Consider the following 10,993-nt stretch of genomic DNA (forward strand, 5'->3'; position numbering starts at 1 on the left):
GGTTAGTTTGGGTCATGACAAATTGGTATCAGATCCTAGGTTACATAGGTCTCACGAGTTATGAGCGGGTTTAGTAGAATCTTGCGGATCGGTACGGAAACATCTGTACATATCTTCAGGAGGATGCAAAACCTTTAGGAAACTCCACATTCTTGAATTCTTGTCATGCGAATCTGTTGATTCTAGTAACTAAACATTTGTTGTTTCATTCTCTCACAGATGGTGAGGACTCGTACTACTGGGCAGGAGGACCAGCCACCAGTACCACTAGCCAGGGCCGCGAGAGGCCGAGGCCGCGGTAGAGGCCGTGGTAGGGGCAGAGGTGCAGCCCGTACAACAGCTGGGGCAGTAGCTACAGATCCACCGGTTGTCCCAGATCAGGACCAAGTTCCAGTTATTGATGTTCCAGCTCAGGCACCACTTGTGCCTATTGTGATTCCAGGCCTTCAGGAGGCCCTAGCTCAGATTCTGACAATGTGTACTGGCTTTGCTCAGGCGGTCTCTATTTTGACGGCCGAAGCCACTTCTCAGGACAGGGGAGGCACTCAAACTCCCGTCGCTCACACACCCGAGTAGGTTATTCAAGGACTTTAGACACCGAAGGCACCACCAGCCCAGCCAGTTGCTTTTTCTCAGGATTATGTGGTTCCTGCTATGCCTGAGGATGATCAGCGTAGGTTGGAGAGGTATGGGAAACTTCAACCACCACCTTTCAGTGGCACAGAGAGAGAGGATGCTCAGGACTTTTTGGACAAGTGTCAGAGGATACTCCGTACTGGTGGTATTTTGGAGACTTGTGGGGTCTCATTCACTACCTTTCAATTTTCTGGGGTTGCACTCAGATGGTGGGAGACTTACGAGAGGCGTAAGCCTGTTGGCGCAGCATCCCTTACTTGGCAGCAGTTCTTCGTGGTCTTTTTGGAGAAGTTCGTGCCTCGATCCCACAGAGAGGAGTTGTGCAGACAGTTTGAGCAGCTTCGCTAGGGTGATATGTCTGTGACACAGTATGAGATGCGATTCTCTGAGTTGGCCCATCATGCGATCTGGTTGGTTCCCACGGACAGGGAAAGGATCATGAGGTTTATCGATGGTCTCACCTATCAGCTATAGTTGCTCATGACCAGAGAGAAGGTTTCAGGTGCTACCTTTGATGAGGTTGTCAACATTGCTCGGCAGATTGAGATGGTTCGCGGTCAGGAGAGGGTTGAGAGGGAGGCCAAAAGGCCTTATGGTCAGGGCGGATTCAGCAGTGCTCCTTTTGGGGGTCAGTTCCAGCACGGTAGAGGTCATCATTTCAGACAGGCTCAGTCAGCTCGGCCATTTCATCAGGGTGCATCATCTGGCCATTATTCTCACAGTTCTCATCAGGGCCACTCATCACTTAGTGCCCTTCCAGTTCAGAGTTCATCCCGTGCTCCACCTTTTCAGGGCCCTTCCATGCCAGGTTCTTCTACCTGTCATCCCGATTCTAGGGGTTCCCTTTAGTTTCCGCCACCAGCACCAGGGAGTTGTTTTTGAGTGTGGGGATCTTGGGCATATGTGGAGGCAGTGTCCTCATCGTCATGGAGGTCTATCTCAGCAGAGGAGTCAGCCTCCGACTACAGCACCGGTTACCTCACTACCCGCCTAGTCAGCTCGGGGTGGAGGTCAGTCAGCTAGGGGTCACCCTAGAGGGGGAGGCAGATCAGGGGGTGGTCAGGCCCGTTTCTATGCTCTCCCTGCCAGACCAGATGCTATTGCTTCAGATGCTGTGATTACATGTATTGTCTCAGTTTGTCACAGAGATGCCTCAGTATTATTTGACCCTGATTCCACGTATTCATATGTTTCCTCGTATTTCGCCCATTTTCTGGATATGCCCCGTGAGTCCTTAGTTTTATCTGTACATGTATCTACTCCTGTGGGCGATACTATTATTGTGGACCGCGTATATCGGTCATGTGTGGTGACTATTGAGGGTCTGGAGACCCGAGTGGATCTATTATTGCTCAGTATGATTGACTTTGATGTGATATTGGGTATGGATTGGTTATCTCCATGTCATGATGTTCTAGATTGTCACGCTAAGACAGTGGCATTGGCTATGCCAGGAATTCCAAGGGTTGAGTGGAACGGTTCTGTAGATTATGTACCAAGTAGGGTGATTTCATATTTGAAGGCTCAACGCATGGTTGAGAAGGGTTGTCTATCTTATTTGGCTTTTGTGAGAGATGTTAGTGCAGAGACTCCTGTCATTGATTCTGTTCCGGTGGTACGTGATTTTCCAAATGTGTTTCATGCAGACCTGTCGGGCATGCTGCCTGACAGGGATATTGACTTTGTCATTGATTTGGTTCCGGGAACTCAGCCAATTTCTATTCCACCGTATCATATGGCACCGGTGGAGTTGAAGGAATTGAAAGAACAACTTCAAGAACTCCTTGATAAGGGGTTTATTCTGCCTAGTATGTCACCTTGAGGTGCACTGGTTCTATTTGTGAAGAAGAAGGATGGTTCCATGAGAGTGTGTATTGATTACATGCAGTTGAACAAGGTCAAAGTCAAGAATAAGTATCCTTTGCCTCGCATTGATGATTTATTCGACCAGCTTCAGGGAGCGAGGGTGTTCTCCAAGATTGATTTGAGGTCCGGTTATCACCAGCTAAAGATTCGGGATTCAGATACTCTTAAAACAACTTACAGAACCCGATATGGCCATTATAAGTTCTTGGTGATGTCCTTTGGGCTGACCAATGCCCCAACAACGTTCATGAATTTGATGAACAGTGTATTTCAGCCCTATTTGGACTCATTCGTTGTTGTATTCATTGATGACATCCTGGTGTACTCTCGTAGCCAGGAGGAGCACGCTCAGCATTTGAAGATTGTATTACAGAGATTAAGGGAGGAGAAGCTTTATGCAAAGTTCTCCAAATGTGAGTTTTGGCTCAGTTCAGTAGCATTCTTGGGGCACGTGGTGTTAAGTGAAATTCAGGTGGATCCGAAGAAGATAGAGGCGGTGCAGAGTTGGCCCAGACCGTCCTCAGCCATGGAGATTAGGAGCTTTCTTGGTTTGGCGGTTACTACCGTCGCTTTGTGGAGGGATTTTCATCTATTGCATCGCCCTTGACCAAATTGACCCAAAAGGTGTTCCATTCAGGTGGTCGGATGAGTGTAAGGAGAGCTTTCAGAAGCTCAAGACTGGTTTGACCATAGCTCCAGTGTTGGTTCTACCATCAGCTTCAGGTTCTTATACCGTGTATTGTGATGCCTCGAGGATAGGCATTGGTTGTGTTTTAATGCAGGAGGGTACGGTGATCGCCTATGCCTCACGCCAGTTGAAGACCCATGAGAAGAACTATCCTGTCCATGATCTTGAGTTAGTAGCCATTATTCACGCCTTGAAGATTTGGCGTCATTATTTGTATGGGGTTCATTGTGAGATCTATACTGATCACCGGAGTCTGCAGTATCTGTTAAAGCAGAAGGATCTTAATTTGCTTCTTAAGGACTATGATATAACTATTTTGTACCATCCGGGGAAGGCCAATATGGTGGCCGAAGCTTTGAGTCATCGGGCAGAGAGTTTGGGGAGTTTAGTATATCTTCCAGCAGCAGAGAGTCCGTTGGCATTGGATGTTCAGGCCTTAGCGGGCCAGCTTATCAGATTGGATATTTCGGAGCCTAGTCGGGTATTGGCTTGTGTGGTCTCCAGGTCTTCTCTTTATGACCGTATCAGGGAGCGTCAGTATGATGACCCCCACTTGCTCATTCTTTAGGGCAGGGTTCGGAGAGGTGATTCTAGGGATGTGACTATTGGTGATGACAGCGTGCTGAGAATGCAGGGCCGGATATGTGTGCCTAATGTAGATGGGCTTTGAGAGTTGATTCTTGAGGAGGCCCACAACTCGCGGTATTCCATCCATCCGGGTGACGCAAAGATGTACCAGGATTTGAGGCAGCACTATTGGTGGAGGCGGATGAAGAAAGATATAGTTGGGTTTGTGGCTCGGTGTCTCTACTGTCAGTAGGTTAAGTATGAGCATCAGAGACCGGGTGGCTTGATTAAGAGATTAGAGATCCCAAAGTCGAAGTGGGAATGGATCACCATGGACTTTGTAGTTGGGCTCCCACAGACTTCGAGGAAGTTCGATGCTATTTGGGTTATTGTGGATCGGCTGAGCAAGTCCACGCACTTCATTCCAGTTGGTACTACTTACTCTTCAGAGCGGTTGGCTGAGATTTACATCTGAGAGATTGTTCGCCTGCATGGTGTCCCAGTTTCCATCATTTCAGATAGGGGCACTTAGTTCACATCGCAGTTTTGGAGGGTCGTGCAACGAGAGTTGGGTACTCAGGTTGGGTTGAGCATAGATTTTCACCCTCAGACGGATGGGCAGTCCGAGCACACTATTCATATATTGGAGGACATGTTGCGTGCTTGTGTAATTGACTTTGAGGGTTCATGGGACCGATTTCTGTAACTCGCGAAGTTTGCATATAACAACAGTTATCAGTCGAGTATTCAGATGGCTCCGTACGAGGCTTTGTATGGGAGGAGGTGTAGATATCCGGTCGGATGGTTTGAGCTGGGTGAGGCTAGGCTCTTAGGTACAAACTTGGTTCAGTATGCATTAGATAAGGTGAAATTGATTCAGGAGCGGCTTCGCACGGCACAGTCTAGGCAGAAGAGCTACGCGGATAGGAAGGTCCGTGATGTGTCTTTTATGGTTGGGGAGAAGGTTTTGCTGAAGGTATCACCCATGAAGGGTATTATGAGGTTTGGGAATAGGGGAAAGTTGCGCCCGGTTCATTGGGCCTTTTGAGGTGCTTTAGAGGATAGGAGAGGTGGCTTATAAGCTTGCCTTGCCACCCAGCTTGTCGAGTATGCATCTAGTATTTCATGTTTCCATGCTCCGGAAGTATAATAGAGGTCCGTCCCATGTTTTGGATTTCAGCACGGTTCAGTTGGAGGGTGATATGACTTATGATGTGGAGCCGGTGGCTATTTTGGATCGGCAGGTTCGAAGGTTGAGGTCAAAGGATATAGCTTTAGTGAATGTGAAATGGAGAGGTCAGCCTGTGGAGAAGGCCACCTGGGAGACCGAGCGGGAGATGCGGAGCAGATATCCACAACCATTCGAAACTCCAGATATGTTTCTAGACCCGTTCGAGGACGAACCCGGCCAGTCGTTTCGAGAGTTATAGCCCCATTTTTTCCATTTCTACTTCTTTTGTGTTGTTCAGCTATATTATATTATATCGGGTTAGTTGGTTCGGGTCCGTAATGAACTCGGAGTAAAATGAGACACTTAGTCTCAAAATTTAAAAATTTAAGTTAGAAAAGTAGACCGGCTATGGACCTATGTGTAAACGACCTCAAATTTGAATTTTGATGATTCCAATAGCTCCGTATAGTGATTTTGGGTTTAGGAGCGTGTCCGTAATATTATTTGGAAGTCCATAGAGGAATTAGGCTTGAAATGCCGAAAGTTTAATTTTTGAGAAGTTTGACCAGGGGGTTGACTTTTTGATATCAGGGTTGGAATCTGATTCTAAAAATTGAAATACCTCTGTTATGTCATTTATGACTTGTGTGCAAAATTTGAGGTCAATCGGACGTGATTTGATAGGTTCCGGAGTCGTTTGTAGAAATTAGAAATTTCAAAGTTCATTAGGCTTGAATTGGGGTGTAATTCATGGTTTTAGCGTTGTTTGAGGTGATTTAAGGGTTCGACTAAGTCCGTATGACTTTTTAGGACTTGTTGGTATATTTGGTTTAGGTCCCGAGGGGCTCGGGTGAGTTTCGGATGGTTAGCGGGTTGGATTTTGGACTTGGAACTCTGCTGCAATTTTTCTGATGCACCATCTGGTTTCCTTCATCGCGTTCGCGAGTGGAGCCTCGAATTCGCGAAGAGGAACTGGGAGGCTGGCAATATTTTCTCTTCGTGTTCGTGAAGAGAAGCACGCATTTGCGAAGGGTGGACTGGGAGTGCATCACGAACGCGAGAGGTGTTATGCGTTCGCGAAGAAGAAAGGAAGCAGCCGAAAACCCCCAGGCAATTGGTCTACGCGTTCGCGTATGGGGGTGTCGCATTCGCATAGTGAGGGGGAAACAAAGCATCGCATTCGCGATGGGTTGAACGCGTTCGCGTAGAAGGCATTGAGGCAGAGGCATTTTGTGCTTCGCGAATTCGAGGGTGATGTCACGTTCGCGAAGGAGGAAATCAGACGGTAGTTATTTTGTGCTTCGTGAACGCGAGGTACTGACCGCGTTCGCGAAGAAGAAAAGTCTGGGCAGTGAGTTTAAGTTCTGAAAATGGGACTTCGTCCCATTTTTAGTTTTTGGCGATTTGGAGCTCGGAATTGAGGCGACTTTGGGTGATTTTTCAGAGGAAACAATGGGGTAAGTGTTCTTAACTCAATATTGGTTAAATTACCCGAATCCATGGTTGTTTTTATCATTTAAATTGGTGAATTGAGTTGGGAAAAATTTGGAAACCCTCTTGGTTTAAATTGAAGATTTGAGGGTCGAGTTGGGGTCGGATTTTTGTAAAATTAGTATGGTTAGACTCGTGGTTGAATGGGTTTCCGGATTTTATAACTTTTGTCGAGTTCGAGACGTGGTCCCCATGGGCGATGTTTGAGCTAATTTTTTGGATTTTTATGGAATATCATTATTATCTTGTGGACTTAATTCCAATGAATTTTATTGACTGAAACGTATTATTTATGACCAGATTCGAGGCGTTTGGAGACCAATTCACGAGAAAAGGACGTTGCAGAATAAGAATTTCGCGGTTTGAGGTAAGTAACGATTGTAAATCTAGTCCTAAGGGTATGAAACCCCGGATTTTGTATCATTCTACTATTTTTAGTGACGCACATGCTAGGTGACGGGCGTGTGGACGTGCACTGTTGGTGATTATGACTTGGTCCATCCCGTAGCAACTGTAAAGTTGCATACTTTGTTGAAACTATGTGATCCTTATATGTTTTAGAAAGAGTTTCTGTAAATTGGGCTGAATGCCAAGTTTGGGCCTTGCGCCAGTGCTGTTTGGACCCTTAGGGGCTTTATCTTACTATCCTCTCATTGTTTTCAATTGAAAATCTATACTGAGTCATGTTTATACTTGTTTACCGCATAACTCAGTTTTTGTGACTCTATTTTGATGCATATAAATATTTTTTGCCGAATGCCCTGTTTTACTAAAATGCCCGAGTGGCTTGAGAGGTTTATGACTTAGTGAGGCCGAGGGCCTGATTTGTGAGGATATTTATGGGATCGGGATGCACGCCGCAACATGTTTGATATCGGCCGAGGGCCTGATTGTGAGGATAAGTGTGGATCGGGGCTGCCCTCATGCAGCATACTTTATTATTATAGCACGTGAGTTGTCCGTACAACACGTGAGTTGTCCGTGTAGATTATAGCACTTGGGTTGAAGGAGCCCCTCCGGAGTCTGTACACACCCCCAGTTAGCGCAGGTACCTACTGAGTGCGAGTGCCGAGTGCCGAGTGCTGAGTGACTGGGAGGCATGAGTGATTGTGAGGTATGCCCGAGTGGCAAGAGTGATTGTGAGGTATGCCCGAACAACTTGAAAATCAAAATCGACGATTCACACAAGTCATAATACATCATGCAGAGATACTTGTGCCCTCAAACTACTGAGCAAAGTAAAAATGTTCAAAACAACCGGTCGGGTCGTTACAATATGGCATCTGTGGAACAACGTATATATGAAATTCAAAAAGAGTCATGCAAAGTTTAACGAGGTATACTTTTCAATGGCAAAATCATACACCCAGGATGAATTTGATAGTCTAATAGAAAAGGTGGAGAAGGTAGATATTCGGGTTAAAGATTACTTGGAATTAGCTGGATACGAAAATTGGGCTAGGTTATATGCACCTGTTAACCGGGGATGGACCATGACGTCAAATATTGCTGAGTCATTCAATTCGACACTTGTATCATCTAGAGAATTGCCAATATACGACTTTCTAGAAGAAGTTAGGAAGATGTTTGGACGTTGGAATTGCAGCAATCGAAAAGAAGCTTGACACACGTACACAACGCTTGGGAAAAATATTAGTAGATCTTTACATTGAATGAGGCACCATCTACCCGAATTACTGTAAGTTTTTTTTGCTATAAGTAATTGCATTGAAAAAATTAAAATATATGAATACATCATTTATTTATGCCTGATACAACATGTATTAGTAACCTACTGCCTTTCCTTTTAATAATAACACTAGTGCATGTATTCTATTGTATCTAACAGTTGTATTCAATATATTCAAATGTATTCTTGTATTAACTGTATATTATATATTCATAATACATGTTACTACAACTGTATTGTGTATATTGCATTGGTTTTATTCAATAGTTTTCTATTTGTATTGACAATAGTTTACTGTATTTCACTATATTTCAAAAATAAATGTATTCACTTTAATATTTTGTTTGTGGAATAGTGTTTGCATTCAGTGTATTTCAAATGTTTTTTTCCTTGTATTCATGTATACTGTATTTAATACGTTAAGTCATTGACAAATACATTTAATGTAGGTTATCCCTTCGACTTAACACTTGCACATGGTGAACGATGAAGGAAGGCATTACACCATTTTCCTCCTAGAGAAAACTTGCAGTTGTGGGTGGTTCCAAGTTGACGAATTATCATGCCCACATGCTTGGGCTGTCTTGAAAAGCAAGTTCCTAATGTCAGAAGATTATTGCTCGGACTATTACAAATCAAAGTCTGTTGTAATGACATACGAGGTGCCCGTATCCACTGCCTAACCGAAGTGAATGGAATATACTAGCACATATATCAGAGGAAGTTGTCTTACCACCCAAATAGAAATGGCCTCTTGGAAGGCCAAAGAAGAAGCGCGATAAGTCGTTAAGTGAATTGCTTCAGAAGATAAATCAACATTTGTGTAGTATATGTGGCCAGGGAGGACATAATAAGCGTACTTGTTTAAATGCTCCACGTAAGAATTAGTTCATGTTCTGATTGTAATTACTAAAATAACTATATGGCATAAATTTGTTCAAGTTTTCTATTACATAATGGTTTCTTGGTGTATTGGATTCTTACTGGATGAATTTTTTAAGTTTAGATTACTAAATTGAACGCTATTATGATGTATATACAGGTATGAGGTATAGCAGGACATGTATACATAAAATAAAAAAGTGTGCATTCAAAAAAAATTGAATACATATGTAATACAATTCCAAACAAACTTATGAATACATAACAAAACTATGTACATGAATATACTAATACATAAATACAGAGGAATACAAACATAGGAAACAAAACAGAATATAATTACTGAATATAATTAAGTTCGAAATATAATAAATACAGTAAAATACGATGAATACAACCAGAACAAACAATGAAAACAACCATTGAATACAACGCTGCCTATCATTTAAATATAGCAGAATATAGCAGGGATGTAAAACCATTGAATTATGCTGAATATAGCAGGGATATATATCAGCATAATACAACTATAACAATACATAATAGAACTATGTGTATGATTATACTAATACATAAATACAACAGAATATATGAATTAACAACATATATTAAATTCTGTTATGGATTATATCATTACCATCTTAAAGACAACAAGACATTCATGTATTCAAAACCAAAAAGGTTGCATACAACCATGGTGTATTCAGTAATAAGCTGCAAATACAATCCGTTTTACATAAAACTATTCTAAAACTATCTTCACAGAAGTATCTGAATCTTTGATTTGCCTAACAATCTTTGCTGGTGCTTCATTGTCGCTTATCGCATCGGCGCCTATCTTCCGCATAGCATAGTCCCAAAGGAGGGCACCATATCTTTGATGGAGTAAATTGGCATCAAAGGTTGTTTGTGGAACCAATCCATAAGTGCTCAAATACTCTGCGTATGCTGTGACATACAACCCACAATCCCTGAAAAAGTAGATTGACAACAGTTAAATATAATTCATATATATAAGATTATAAATGATACAAGAATCAGAAATAGGATTGAATGCATACATGCTCCCAGCTCTTTGTTGAGGCAGATTTGAAATAAAAACAATATCAAAATGCTCAGTTTGTGTTGTGTCATTGTATGCTGGTTCACGTGACCAATCTATGCATTGCTTGTCTCTGTAAAAACCATTGATCGATAGGTACAGAGGTATAAGCTTAGCAAGCTTATCTATCTCAGAACTCACTTAAGCATCATGACATACTGATCGGTAGGAGTTATATACATTGATACACCTCTCCTTAAATAAGATAACTACCAATATCCAATGAAGTTTGTCTTTTAAGTTGACTTGTATAAAGACATTGTCGACCGTATGCCATGGTACATTAGCTAGCAATCTATAGCCCCTTATGTATACACATACAACATCTTCTTTCTTGGCTACACTTGCATCATTATTTGTATCATTATATTTGTCGAAGATTTCAGCAATTCTTGTCTTGAATATACAATCAACAATGGTGTATTTGAATATGTTACTTTGGTTGTACTTGCCCTTCTTTCTCAAGTAGTAAAATATGGCATCAATATGTTGTATATAAATTGAATACATAGCGTGAATACATTGAAGTCAAAAAAATAAAAAAATCTTCTTAACAGTGAATATAGTTAGTATAAAATATTTGAAATAAAACCTAGGAAACCAAACAGAATATATTGAATGAATACAGTGAAGTTTTAAAGACAATGAAGATACTGAATACATATTTCAATACAATGATTACAATGATTATATATTGAAGACACTGAATACATATTTCAATACAATGAATACAATGATTATATACATTTGAAATATATTGAATACAGCAACAATATGTATTGGAAATAGCTTAACTACTATTAATAAAAAAAATACATCTGAATACATACTTCAATACATTGAATACATATTGATGAAAATAATAGTGAAACACAGTGAAGTTTGAGAAACAGAGAAGAC

Source organism: Nicotiana tomentosiformis, chromosome 8 (genome assembly GCF_000390325.3).
Source record: "Nicotiana tomentosiformis chromosome 8, ASM39032v3, whole genome shotgun sequence".
NCBI classification, from domain to species: domain Eukaryota; kingdom Viridiplantae; phylum Streptophyta; class Magnoliopsida; order Solanales; family Solanaceae; genus Nicotiana; species Nicotiana tomentosiformis.